This window comes from Poeciliopsis prolifica, unplaced genomic scaffold (genome assembly GCF_027474105.1).
Source record: "Poeciliopsis prolifica strain line A6 unplaced genomic scaffold, Auburn_PproV2 SCAFFOLD043, whole genome shotgun sequence".
Classification (NCBI taxonomy): domain Eukaryota; kingdom Metazoa; phylum Chordata; class Actinopteri; order Cyprinodontiformes; family Poeciliidae; genus Poeciliopsis; species Poeciliopsis prolifica.
In genome coordinates, this window is record NW_026562418.1 from 234351 (window position 1) to 247775 (window position 13425).

At 41.9% G+C, this 13425-nt stretch overlaps 1 protein-coding gene across 1 annotated transcript in view; it reads left to right on the forward strand.

The window, feature by feature from the left end:
* Window positions 1–213: 213 nt before the first annotated feature.
* The window catches only part of dlgap3 (discs, large (Drosophila) homolog-associated protein 3), a 149252-nt gene continuing 136040 nt past the window's right edge, over window positions 214–13425 (forward strand). Inside the window, exon 1 of the mRNA XM_055056020.1 lies at window positions 214–458. The gene's annotated coding sequence lies outside the window, so the exon portion shown is untranslated. The remainder of the gene's footprint in view (window positions 459–13425) is intronic.

Sequence of the window (13425 nt, forward strand, 5' to 3'; positions counted from 1 at the left end):
CACACACACACACACACACACACACACAGTCAGGAAAGTTTCCCAGTTTGATGTCATGCGCAAAACATGACATTAAACTTAAAGACATGGAATCCAAACTGGAAGGCAGCAGCAGGAGATTCACTTCCGATTGCGTCGTCTCTGTCAGCTTCGACGGTCTGATTTCTTTTCTTTCTTTCTTTTCTTTTTTTTTCTTTTTTTTAAGCCCCTCCTCGAGATGCGGAGCGGGGGCCCCGCTGAGGAACCCGTGGACCAATCGCTGGCCGCTAATATCTCAGTGGGGGAGCGGAGCGCTGAGCGAGGATGAGCCACTGCTGCTGGTCCTCGCCGCTGCCTCTCCATCCTCCTCTGCGCTCTCCGGTCGGCGAGCTGTGGAATAGGCGTGTTTCTCGTTCCTCCGACGCAGGAAGCAGAAAGAAGAAGAAAAAAAAACGCGGAGAAGAAAGCCTAACTTCAAGGTAAGGACGGCACCGCCTTTAAAGCTCTTTTGTTATGATTTATTCATTTATTTATGTAAGAAATGCGTTTTGATTCAAAGAGGTGCAGGTGCCGAACGCGCGGAATTGGGTTCATGTGCACGAGGCGCAGCGGCTGCTGCTGCTGGATGTGTGATGGAGAGAGCTTGACGGGTCAGACAGACGCATATCTGGCGCAAACATCGGGGTGTTTGCGTGGGTTTCCAGGTGTGTCAACATGACGGGGTTAAAAAAAAAAGAGGGGGTAAAAAAGAGAAAGAAAAAAAAATCCTCACCCTCATTTCGTCGGAATCGAACAAAAGCGCCAAATTGCCACGAAATCGCGAACCGGAGATGAGAGAGCAATTTGAGAAATAATAATAATAATAGTAGTAATAATAATAAATGTTGCCAAGCGCCGAGTTTCGTTCGTGCGTAAATGTTCGCTGACCGTAAAAAGAAAAAAGAAAAAAAAAGCGCGTCCCGCTTAAAGCGGTGGTTCTGTCCGCGTGCGTTGCGTTGTGCGTGTGCGTGCTCGTTCAAGCGTGCGTCCCGGAGAGGGATCCGCGCAGCAGGCTGCAGGGGCTCCACGCCGAGGCGCATCGCTGTTCACTTCATCACAGCAAAGTCGAGTGGAAACACCAGCAGAGTCCTGGCGCTTTGGGACGCAGAGGGGACGATTCCTCTGGACCTCCAGGATGGAAACGAGGCCTGGTGTCGGAATTCAAGACATAAAACATTTTGGATACATCCTTATGTGTAGAAATTATATCTGGTGATGTGAAAAAGCCATTTAGATTTCTCCTAATTTAGTTTTTTTCTTTTTTATGGTGTGTGTGTGTGTGTGAGTGATATATTCTTCATTTGATTCTGCATCATTGAAGGCTTTTTGAGTATGAAGAGTCTTTTAAGGTAACATCACAAGTAAAGTGCTTTGGCTCATTGTCCTGCTGCATAACCCAAGTCTGACTAATCTTAACCTATGAAAACAAGGATTTTCATTCGTACGTCATAATTTGCTTGACAGCAGAATTCCTGGTTCAGTCACAGAGGACTTGTCGGCCCCCGTACCATCACACCAACACCGCCAAGCTTGACGGGTTCTGTTCAATCAACGTTTGTGTTTCTGTGGGACGAAACAGGACACGCGTCCAACAGGAAGTTCCGCACGTCAATTTAAAGAGCCTTTCCCTCGAAACGTCGAGTCTGTTTGTTTTGGCCTGTTTCCTCTCCAGTGGCACCGTTTGGCCCAGTCTCTTATCGTTGCGTCACGAAACCCAGTCTCATCTGAGGCGTTTGAGGTCTGCTGTTGATGTTGCTCTGGACTCTTTCAGAGCCTCCGCAGTAAGTCATCCATAAGTTCTTGGAGTTCTGCTGATAGCCGGGTGAATCCTGCGAAGGATTTGATTGATCACTGGATTTGCTTCATCCTCAATTCTACCAACCGTTTCTTTTTCTTAAACCAAACATTTCCTTGGCTTTTTTGTCTTCGGAACCATTTTCTTCCTAAGTTGACTCGTTTTCATCGGCATACGCTTCTGAACGTTGTCCTGACATTTCTTCATTTTCTCCTTCCAGTTGTGATGTATGATACAACCTTCACTGTCGACACGTTGGGAGTGATTTGTAGAACCGCTCTCCGTCCAAACGCGGCGCGCACGTGCGATATCATCCAGAGGGTTCGGCTTTGATCTCGCCTGTCCGCATTTCTCAGGCCTGACCAGATCTTCTGCAGCTAGCTTTAAACAAGCTGCAGCATGTTCCTCTTTTTTTCTTATTTTTTTTTTCCTCCTTCCTCTTCCACAGGGCATTGGTGCATCGAGAGCAGTGTGGTTGAGTGAATTACTTCATTTTAATGAGAACCCATGAAAACAAGATCTTTTTAAAGCTCTCCGTTAATGCTTCTTGGCTCTTGGATCCCTCTGCCAGGCGTTCTACCAGAGAAGCGTAATGATTGCTGTTTATGTTGTTGTGAAGATCTATTTGCTTTCACCAATCGTACCGCTCTGTGCTAGATTTTAGCTGGTTTCTTGGCTTTCGATGTCATTTTGCCCATCACCTTCATGTGTTCTGTACTTATGTCCTGCGCTGTTCCACATGATTCGTGAACAAAGTGGTTTTCCTTTTTAGTTTCTCTGGTGTGAATTTTTCATCAGTGGAAATATCACACATACGTTGGGACAAACATTGACTTGTTCAGTGCTCACTTTACTCACCGCCTTCATTTCTACCTGATAGGACATAAGTGAGAATGAAAGATGTCTGAACTTCTACCTTCAATAAAGTTTGAATCCAAAGTGCGTCCGATCAGTTGCCGAAATAAAGTTGTTAAGAGTTGCGGTAAAGTGTTGGAAAATAATTCTCCGGATTTAAAGTTCGCTCATTTTTAATGCCGTGCGTTTAATTCCTTTCAGGATTCCTCCTTGCAGTGCAGTGCAGCGCCAGCGCCGACGTGTTCACATTGTTCCTTAACATTTAGGTGATTGAACAAGCTTTTTGTGAGGTTGGATGTGAATTCAAATGACTGAATAAACTCCAGTGGAAGTTGCATGCTTCTTTTTTTTTCTTTGTCTCTTAAAGTGGACCCAAGTTGCATTTTGAGTGATGCAGACTTGCTGTATGTGTGTCCACATAAATGTGACTCAGGAAATTTCATGTGATAGACCAAGACGAAATGCTTAATTGTGAATGACATGAATGTTACAAAACTTTAAAAGGTGTGGCATTTAACACCAACTTTCACATCCATTACGTTTGGCGAGTTTCCACCAGTTTTGAGATTTCTGCCTGTTCTTTCCAGCTCAGTCTGATTGGACTGAATCTTTGGACGTCCACACTTGGTCTCGCCACAGTTTCTCCTTTGCCTTTGGGGGCTAGGCTTTGAATAGGCCCTAGAACATAAACGCTGTGGTTCTGATGGGTTTTTTTGGTCACTATTCTGCCTCGTACTCTCAAAACCTCTGCGACTTCCAACGAGATTTCTTGTAGCACTCGCCGCCGCGCGTTTGGCTCCATCCATTCTCCACAGCTTTCATGTCCATGCCAAATCAAAGCAATCCCACAGCATAATGCTGCCACTGCCACTGTTTCCCACTAGAGGTCATGTGATGTGTCGAGATGGCTTGTGAAAATAAATAAATAACTTCCAATGGCTTTGATCGTAGGAGTAAGACTTTCTTAAAGAGACAGTTTCAGTTTCAAGGTGTCAAAGTTTTATGTCATGTTGGTATTTTTAGAACTGAATGTAGCATCGTTACTTGGTTTTGCCATAAAATGGCACCATATGCATGGAAACTGAGAGATACTATGCCTTTAATAACAATATGTGATGCAGTACAAGTGTATTTAATAGGATGTATTTAGAATGAGTATAAGTGCCTGGGTTTCATAATTGTAGTTCATTAGGTTTAGCTGTGACTGTTCAGCATCTAAGTACTGATTGTTGTCAACGCAGCGCGATGCATAATTAAACGCTACGGAAACAGACCAGAGTATTGGCTTTTCATTAAGCACGTTGCTGACATCGGCCTTAAGAGAGACAAAACCAATTAATTTCAGATTGAAAATGCGTGCAAACGTTCACAAGAAAAATGGAATAGTTTGAACATAAAATAATTAAAACCTTTAGGTTTTTATCATTTTATCAATAAAGACTTACTGACGTGGTGCACAAGGAAAAAAAACAGCTAATGCTAAGTGAATCTCCAGGCGTTGCATCTCAACTGACGCTCTGCAGGCCGGTGTTATATTTGAGTAGAAAACATTCACTTCTTCTACTGCCATTCACTCTATGCTAGTCAAGATGAAAAACGAGTAAAAGAGAGTGAGATTAGTTAACTGCCTTTCTCTTAGCGATACTGAAAAGTGTAATTGCAATCGGGTGTCCTCCCTAGCATCCCCAAAGCCCAAGAAGCTGCGATATTCTTCTGCGTTTCTCGTGCGTCTTCCGAAACTCTCTGCGACACGACTCGGACGCACTGATTAGATTTAGTGCAAATTTCCAGAAGCGCATTTTGGAACAAGCCCAATTTTTCTCTCCGAGCTCAAACAGCCCCCTTCATTAACCAGAAAAGACAGTTAGTTCATTAGCGAAACAAGACGCAATTAAAATGATGATTTCTTTATCTCAATTAGACTTAAAATTAAGTTTCCTTACTTGAACAACACACACACACGCACACAGGAGGCTCTGCTTTGAGGCATGAACACATGCTCCAAACGTCCAACTCTTTGTTTTTGTTTGGGGTTTTTTTTTCCCCACACAGCAGAGGCTCGGTGGAGATGCTCCATCTCGATGGGCACAGGATTAAATGCTCGTCTTGGCATCATGTCTCGGGCCCCTGCGCGCTCCCGTCTCTCGGGGGATAACTGATCAGGAAAAGAGGAGGAAAACAGAAGTGTCAGTCTATGTTGTGTGTGTATCTGCCGACACAGTTACTTGGCAGACTGTGGGCCAGATGCAGCCCCTCCCCTCGTTTCCAGCACTCCTTGTGAAGATGTGTTCAAATTAAAAATAAAAAAACTTGAAACAATATTTTACTGCAGTCAGGCCAGTTGCAATAAGCGACGCATCTATTAGTGGCACACTAAATAAAAATGAGCTCCGTGATTTCCATTTTTGCATAATTTATCGTTTTTCTCTTTTCACCAATAATTGGATGACTAAAGTCTTTAGTCTGGTGCATTGGTCTCAACTGTCCCCCCTTCTTTGACAATTTTTGTGTACAGAGACTCCATAATTGATTTTATTTTTCTGTTGTTTTTATATATATATATATACATATATATATATATATATATATATATAATATATATATATATATAATATATATATATATATATAAAATATCTCCCAGTTCTGGTGTTAAATGTTGCTCAGAAGTAAAAGTTTGATTTTTGAGAATGCGTTCTTGCATCATTATGCCACTAATATCACAATATTGTTTATCGCAATAACTTCTAAGTCGATTTATTGTCCAGCAGGCCCATACTGTGTACTATTGTTCTGGACTTTTTAACTGGTTCCTTAACAGGTGAGTTTAGGCAGCAGATTTAGCATTTTTCTGTCTTGATCCAGGTTTTTAATAATTTTATAAAACATAAAGGTTAAGGATATAATTTAATGCATATGGTTATGATGATCTCAAAATTCCTTCATTTTTCTTTTTGATTCAAACATACTACCTCTATCAAAGCATCTTTGGGTCATTTTCTTGATCTTTTATAAGATATTGTGCTTGGAATAATAATTTTTTAAAAAAATCAGTCAAAAAAACAACCTGATGTTTTCTAATTGGAAGGAATTCAAAAAAAAAAAGTAATATAAAGATCATTTCTTACTTTTTTGATAGCTTTTATGCAGCATTGTGGATTAGCAATCCATGACTAAACCCCTGCTTAATTCTTCTAAATGATTAATTGTGCAACAGGAGAACGAACTGTAAAGATCATCTCATTAAAAGAGCACACAGAGGGCAGTGGCAAAAAGTACAGGAGGGAAATAAGGTTAGTAGCTCACAATTGAAATATTACATAGTGATGCTCATCAGATTTTAGCTGCTTTCGACAGGAAGGGAGAGGGAGCGAAAGAGAGAGGGAGGGAGGGAAGTCGCAGTAGGAATCTGTGACAAGGTGAAGAGCTTGGAGTGTTTTCATATCATTACAGCTGCCTCTAAAGCCACCGCTGCATTCAAATCAAGGGCGCAGCGCAGATCAGGCCATTAGAAAAAATGCGGATGCATTCAAAGACTGCATCCGCGAGGAAGCGGCGCACGGATTTCTGAGTGCGTGTCACTACAAAGGCGGCCTCCTCACCTCCTGGGCTCTCTCCGTATTTTCTGATCTAAAAGAAAATGTTGAAGGATTTTGAACACAAATGCATATTTATTATACGTAAGCCAAAAAAACCGTGAGCCTCAGGGGAGATCCAAAGCTTAAGGGTGCATTCACATCGGCACCGTTTAGTCTAGTTCACAATCTAGTTCGCTTGCCTCGGAGTTTGGGTTGGTGTGAACGCTCAATCGCACATGTTGCAGACCTAAACACTGAACTCTGGTCCGCCTAAAATCCGAGGTGTTGGTTCCGTTGAAGTGAACTCTGGTGCGGTTTGAATGCGTAATGTGAACGCCGACTGCAATGGAGATCGCTCCAAAAGCAGGAAGTGGACTAAAATGCAACCAAAACAAATGTCTAACACTAGCGGAAGAAATGGCTCATTGTCTTTTGCCAAAGACAAAAGAGAAATTCTACAACAGATCAAACTGCTCCATTTTTGTTAGCATTTTTTTCAAGAGGAAAGTTGTCCTCTTGTCGTCTTCGGGGGTTTTTGTCGCTTGCTTAAGTGGTTCTTGGTGCAGCGCCACCACAGGCGAGGAGGGTGAACAGGTCTGACAAAGTTCAGAGCGAAAACACACTGCAGCAGCTGAAAATGTAACAAATGTTGCAATTTGGCATCACTACCCTAACATCTGCTGGACTACCAGATGTGGAAACAACCCAAGTGGCAGAATCTGTTGACAAGGCAGCTCTTCTTCATGTGCTTTGCTAATCTGGCCTGTGTGGTTCAATGGCTTGCGACAAGGAAGAAGGTGCCACAAACCCTTCACCTCCATGTAGGTTACGTGGGAAAGCACCATCACGGAAAGAATGTGACGCACAATTTTAATGACTGTTGCCGCTAGTCTGGAGGAGCAGTGTGGGGACTGTAGCTCCAAAGGGGAGCTTTGTAGAAATAGGCGGAGCTTATTGGATTAGATTTAAGGATCGTTCAAACTTGCATGAAAGAGTCAAAGCAACAACACTCCAGTCATGTTTTTTTTTATTATTATTTTTATAGGGGAATGACGATAACATTATCACATGACGTAAACCTTTTAATAGATTTGACATAAGACTCACCCTTTACAGCCCCAATTAAATACGCCGGAGTTTGTAGCTTCAATGTGACAAAACATGAAAAGGTGCAAGTGACACGAACACGTTTGCATGGTACCGTGAAGATCCGATTACAAGATGAATGCTTGCTATGTACTCCTAATTGGGAGTGGTGGCGAAGCCGTCGAAGCACTTTCAGAGTCAACTGGAGTCGAATAAATCAGAGCACAAAAAATTGCAGATGTAGATTTGGGAGCGAGAAGCTCGATATATTGTTGTTTTTCACAGACTTAACTCATAGGTACGTGGTGGAGCTTAGCTGACGACGGAGGCAACCGTGACAGACTCTCGGTCTAATTGGACCAGCTCGCTAATATGTTGCCGCGGTAATTAACAGCATAACATTTACCTGGGAGTCGATCAGTGGGTGTGACATCAGACATTTCAAGGGCCGCTTGTCCAGAAGCTTGTGTGTTCACGGAGGAGGATTGGTTACAACTGACAGACTTGATGTTCAAAATGTTGCCGAAGCTGACAAAAGCATCTGCAGATTCTTTGCAAAGCGGGGCATATCCCTGTCGTAGGTTCCGGTTGGGTGATAGCCGAGGCTGCAAAACAGGTAATGAAAGTGGGACGAGTTGAATTAATGACGTTCAATGGAACAAAATATGCTGAATTGTTTTGATCTTTTTGCCAGCGTCCATTAAGAGCTGCATTACTTTGATGTCGATTAATCACACGTGAATGACACTTCTCCTTTGTCACAAGTACTCTTAGCATGTAAAAAAAACAAGAGCTGCCTGATGTCATGAATCTCACTAATCAGCTTTTTAAAATATGTAAAACATGAAAACATAGATGCGTTAAAAGCGTGCGCATCCTTAAGATTGCTCATTCGGGGACCAGTTCTGCCGATTTCATTGCCAAGCCTTAAGAGGGCGATTGAAAAAGACTTAAGTAGCGAGAGTTATTAAAAATAACAGTAATAATAATTTAATTAATCCTGTGGAGTTTAATGAATGTCGAACTTATGCACCTTCTTGTTTTTGTGTTCTAATCCTTACTTGTGTGATTTTATGTTATTGTTTTTTTTAAATTTGTTGGTCACAAATGTTTTAGATCACCAAGTAACTGTCAGTCAATAAGTAATAGGGTCTAAGCATCTGTTTGTGACCTTAAGCTTGACTTTTGAGGCAGAACAATGATGATTTTGGATGAAAAGTCAGGACTTAAATTGAATTGAAATGCTATGGACTGACTGAATTTAAAACAAAAAGTTCACCAAGTTTCTCCCACACTGTCAAAAGAAATGCCTGACTAGTTGACTGTTAGCACAAGTGCATTATAAATAGCCTTTTCCCCTAATAAATGAGCTCATAATTTAAAAATGGCACACTCGTTATTTTTCTCTGACATCATAATAGCTTTGGTATTCTGTGACTGAACGGATAAGAACAGAAGAAATTTGTCCAAATGCTTGAATGAACTTTGCTTACTCTCCTCAGGGCTGTACTTATCCAGGTTTCAAGTTACACTTTTTCCTTCCACTCAAATTTCCATCAATATGCTTGAAGTTAGGACTTTGTGATCGCCTATTGCAGTGGTTCCCAAAGATTTGAAATACAATAAAATGCCCCCCACCCCCAAAATAGAAAAACAACAATCAACTGGGTACACACATCGTTCAACCAGACATAAACCTATACACACATTTTGTTTTCAAACTCCACTGAAGTTTATTTCAGGTTGTAACAAAACCCACTACAAACCATCTTCACAGTGAAACACTTTTGTATAACTGTTTTTTTTATTATTATTATTTCATTCACACCGCTTCCCTCGTCCCCCCCTGCAATGGCACTGTGCCCCCTCTAGGGGACGTGCCCCACACTTTGGGAACCGCTGGTCCACAGCAATAGCGTTTTGTGGCTTACCCTTTTTGGGGATTTTTTCTCATTATTAGTCGCAGAACGGCTCCAGCAGCATTTCAGGATAAAGAGTCATTCATCTGTTGGTCGTATGTAATATTTAGACTTTCTGAATCTGAGTCATGAATTTTCATTTGCCGCGAGCCCCAATCGTCAAAATTAACAGAAGTAATCACTTGAAACGTATCCCTCCTCATGAAAGGAAACGACGAGCATCACTTTTAAAATGGAATTACTGAAATAAATTAACATTTTCATGACGTCCTGCTCCGTGCTGCCCGTTTGTTAAAAGCTCAACGTTTTCATTCCAGCCTGCAGGCTAAGGATGAAATGCACAAACTTAGATGAAATTCATTTCACTTTTTCTTTTTCTCTAGTTTTCATATAAAAAGAACAAGCCGCATGTTTGACAAAGTCACATCGTGGGATAGGAAAATATCTTCTTCGTAAGATGTGACTTTGTAGATCTTTAGGGTTTCTAGCACAACTACAGCGCTCGTCCTCTGTTTTCAAAGAAAAGGGCAGAACATGTCGACTCTTACGGTCATTTTGTTAGAACTGACCGGTACAGAGAGTTGTTGGTGGGTTCCTGCCGTCTTCATAGATCATGTTGTTTTTTTCTGGTTCACTTCAGCTCATTCCTCCAGGGTCTGTCCCACCATCTCTGTTGGAGCGTTTTTTGGGGAGGGGGGTTTTATCACGAGAGACTGCCTGAGGTAAACTTTTTTCCATGGGTTTAACTGGGTCAGTGTCAGCTTGCCCTCTCCAGCAGAGTGCAAACGTTCCAGATTGAATGATTTGAAGACGTGTTTGTGGCGCACACCGAGGGAAGCCGCCGTTGTGCTCGTCTTTCTGGTACCTCTGAGTTTTGCGGACAACAACCAGCGAGCTTCTGTGCCCTGTGTTTTCATTTGGGCCTTTGAATCAAACGATTAGCGTTATGTGTTGAACCAATTCAGACTGTAACCAAAAAAACACATGAGATGGTGAAATAATAATTTCCTGTTCATCCAACTGCAGTTTTGTTTCAGAGCTAACGTTTTATTCCTATGGAAAGTTGAACGACCAAATGATTCTGGAAATAATTCCAGCTCCCCATGTGGCACATTGATGAAATTACGCAGCAAAGACACTCAGTCCGGCTCTTTGTGCCTCATAAAAACACTCCTAACAAACCCTGTTAAAAATAACAGAACTTGATCGCTCCGCGGTCCATTCGGCCGGACGAGTAGGAAATGAACACAGTCAAAGAGTGGAAAATGATGAAAGATTCAGTTTTCTTTTATTTTGTTGATAGACATTTTCTCTACTTTCTTATTCTTTAATTTTTGCCTCAATTTTAAATCCACGTTTATCCCGAGAAACAGAGAAATTCCCTGTTTTCATGTAAAAGGCGTCATTCATTGGAAAGAGAAAGTGGGTAACCATCCTTTCCTCCCTTCGGATTGATAGAAAACCCGACTGATTAGTGGAGTTGGGCCCAATGGGATTAAAGCTTCTCAGATACCCCCGACTTTTCCTGTTTACTTCTGTTTAAAAAAAAACAAAAAAATAGCTTCATCGTCTCATCTCCAGGCTAAAATAAGCCTGGCAACAATGCAGACGCTAATAAGCGCGCCATATTGTCACTGGTCCTGGTTTAGCCGAGTTGGGACACACACACACATAAACACACACTCGAACACGCGCAGATACTTCACACTTCTCTTTCAGTGGCGCGCACGCCCCCGAGCACGCCGTCGGCGCCTTGGTGGAGCCACTCTTACTGGAGTGTTACCACCTTGTCCTGACACATTTCCTCCTTGACGCTGCATATTTCATCGCTCCCGCCGCCACAGTTGCAGCAGCAGCAGCATAACGGGGGCAACCGGAACCAAAGCACGGCCACGCGGTCATGCGTCTCTGCTGCACATATATCTCGAGACCACTTATCGTCCCGCGAAGATGATGTAACGGTGAGAAACGGAACGCCGGATCGGTCTCCCAGCGGGCCGTTGGCAAAAAAAAAACGCACGTTGGAAATCGCCTAGCGGATGGGACCAAAAAGAAGAAAAATAAACGAATGGATAGAAAAGAAGCTCGCAGGCGAGCGGCGAGGTTAAAGAGGCGAGGGTAATGGCTGTAACTTATCTGGGTGGAAAAATGTTTGCTCGTGTTCCCAGTGTGCTCTTGTCTGATGCACTTGGGCATGAAATTGTCCCCCTTTCCGACCCAGCAAGCCCCCAAGCCCAAGTCCACTGCCCATCGTTGGCCTGCCAAAGTAGCCCTATTTTTTTACTTTTGATTTTTTCCGTGTGCATGAGTGTTTGCACGTAGTGGCTGTGTGTTTGCTCTTGGTCGCCTCTGTGAGTGTTTACCTTGAGGGTTTTGCTGGTGGGTGCGTTAGAGTTGGGAGATGGGGGGGGTCGGCAAGCGCTGGGCATCAGCTGGGCCCTCTTTATCCCTCGCCGACTGACAGAATGAGTGAACGAACCCTGCAGTGATTACAGCCTGCGTGAAGAATGGCGGAATGATCACAGCAGCGCTTCACGCCTAAACCCGAGGCAGAGGCGAGAGGGCACATACGTGAAGCTGACACCCCACCTACGTCAAAAAATCCAGCAGATAGTCTGATTGGTTAGTGCTTGGTTTGTGCAGGTTTGTGCCGTTAAAATTTTTGTTTGTGCAGCTTTGGTTTCCGAGATATTAAAAATTATTTTTCAGGTCATCAGAGTTCACCATCCCCCCATATTGCTCCAAAACAAACAAAAGTGGGCTGGTTCGTTAGTGCTCCGTTAGTGCAGCTTTGTGCCGTTGAAACCGTCGTTTGTGCAGCTTTCATTGTTGAGATATTGAAAATTATTTTTTTAGGTCATCAGAGTTCACCATCCCCCCATATTGCTCCGAAACAAACCAAAGTAGTCACCCGGTAGTGCTAAGTTTTGCCGCTGTCCCTTATGAGATATTTTCTTTCAGATTACAACTGACTACACCTCAATAGATGACTGTGGCCTGCGTTGGACATAACCACAAAGCATGCTGTTATAAATTTCTTATGTCATTGTGTCAGTTAAGTTCTGCAGATTTTCAGCTGTTGTACAATATACCTTCCTTTGTTTTGAACTTCAGTAAAGCTTTAGAAAAAGAACAAAATGTCTCATTTTAATAAATGTATTTACATAGTAATTTTTTTCACCAATATAGCTCTCTCCAATAATTGAATCCTGTCAATAGAGGACATGCAGCCATGACCATAATGTAATGTGTATAAGTTGTATGACTGTTCAACTGTGCTTTGGTTTTGGAGGTGATCTGAACAATTATATTGACATTGTTGATGTCTGCTGATTATGCATTTAAAAAGGATTTTGTAAAAATCTATAGCTAACATGCTAGCTGTTTGAGCAAATTAATTTTTTGGCCTAGTAAAACCGGAAGTGCACGGCACCTTCATTGGTTCAACAAAGTTCACCCAAGTAATTTAGCCTACTTAATATTTAGTAAATATATTTTTTAAACCCAACAAGTTTCATTTAATACAATTTATGACATAAAATGTTTTGGCTACGTAAGCTTGGCTCCACCTACACTCTCCTGAGTCCCTCCCCTCCCCCACCTTCCCTTGTTTTTGTGGAGTAGCAAGTGTAATTTCAACCGATCGTAAAAAGTTTGCTAGCAGTCTGAAAGAAATCGTTTTGAAAAAGTAATCTTTGGAATTTTTCCAACCCTCTGATTTTGATTTTCGAACAAGGTAAGTAAACTAATCTTCAGGTTTTATGTAAAATATTGACTCAATCCACCCATAAAAGCAGAGATTTATATATGGAAAGCTTACATATGCATTTATTTAAAGTCACAACTTATATTTCAAGTATTGACACATAGATAGTGAGGCACTGTCTTTAAGCCTTTAAATTTAATCATGAACACTTAAAGGGCACATCTTCTGAATTCAATTAAAATATAATTTATTCCAAAGGGAAATTAAAATTTTACAAGTACTTAAATTGCCAATTCAAGAGTCGTAACTATGCATTCTTATATAGTTAATTAGTAGAAATATAGTTAAATAGTAGAAATGAAACTGGGGAAGCCAGCATAAGTTTTTTTTAGTTTAAGAGTTTTGTAATTGACAATGCTAAAATATCAATGTTTTGTGGCTTTTTAAAATTATTTAGGCCAGAATTATC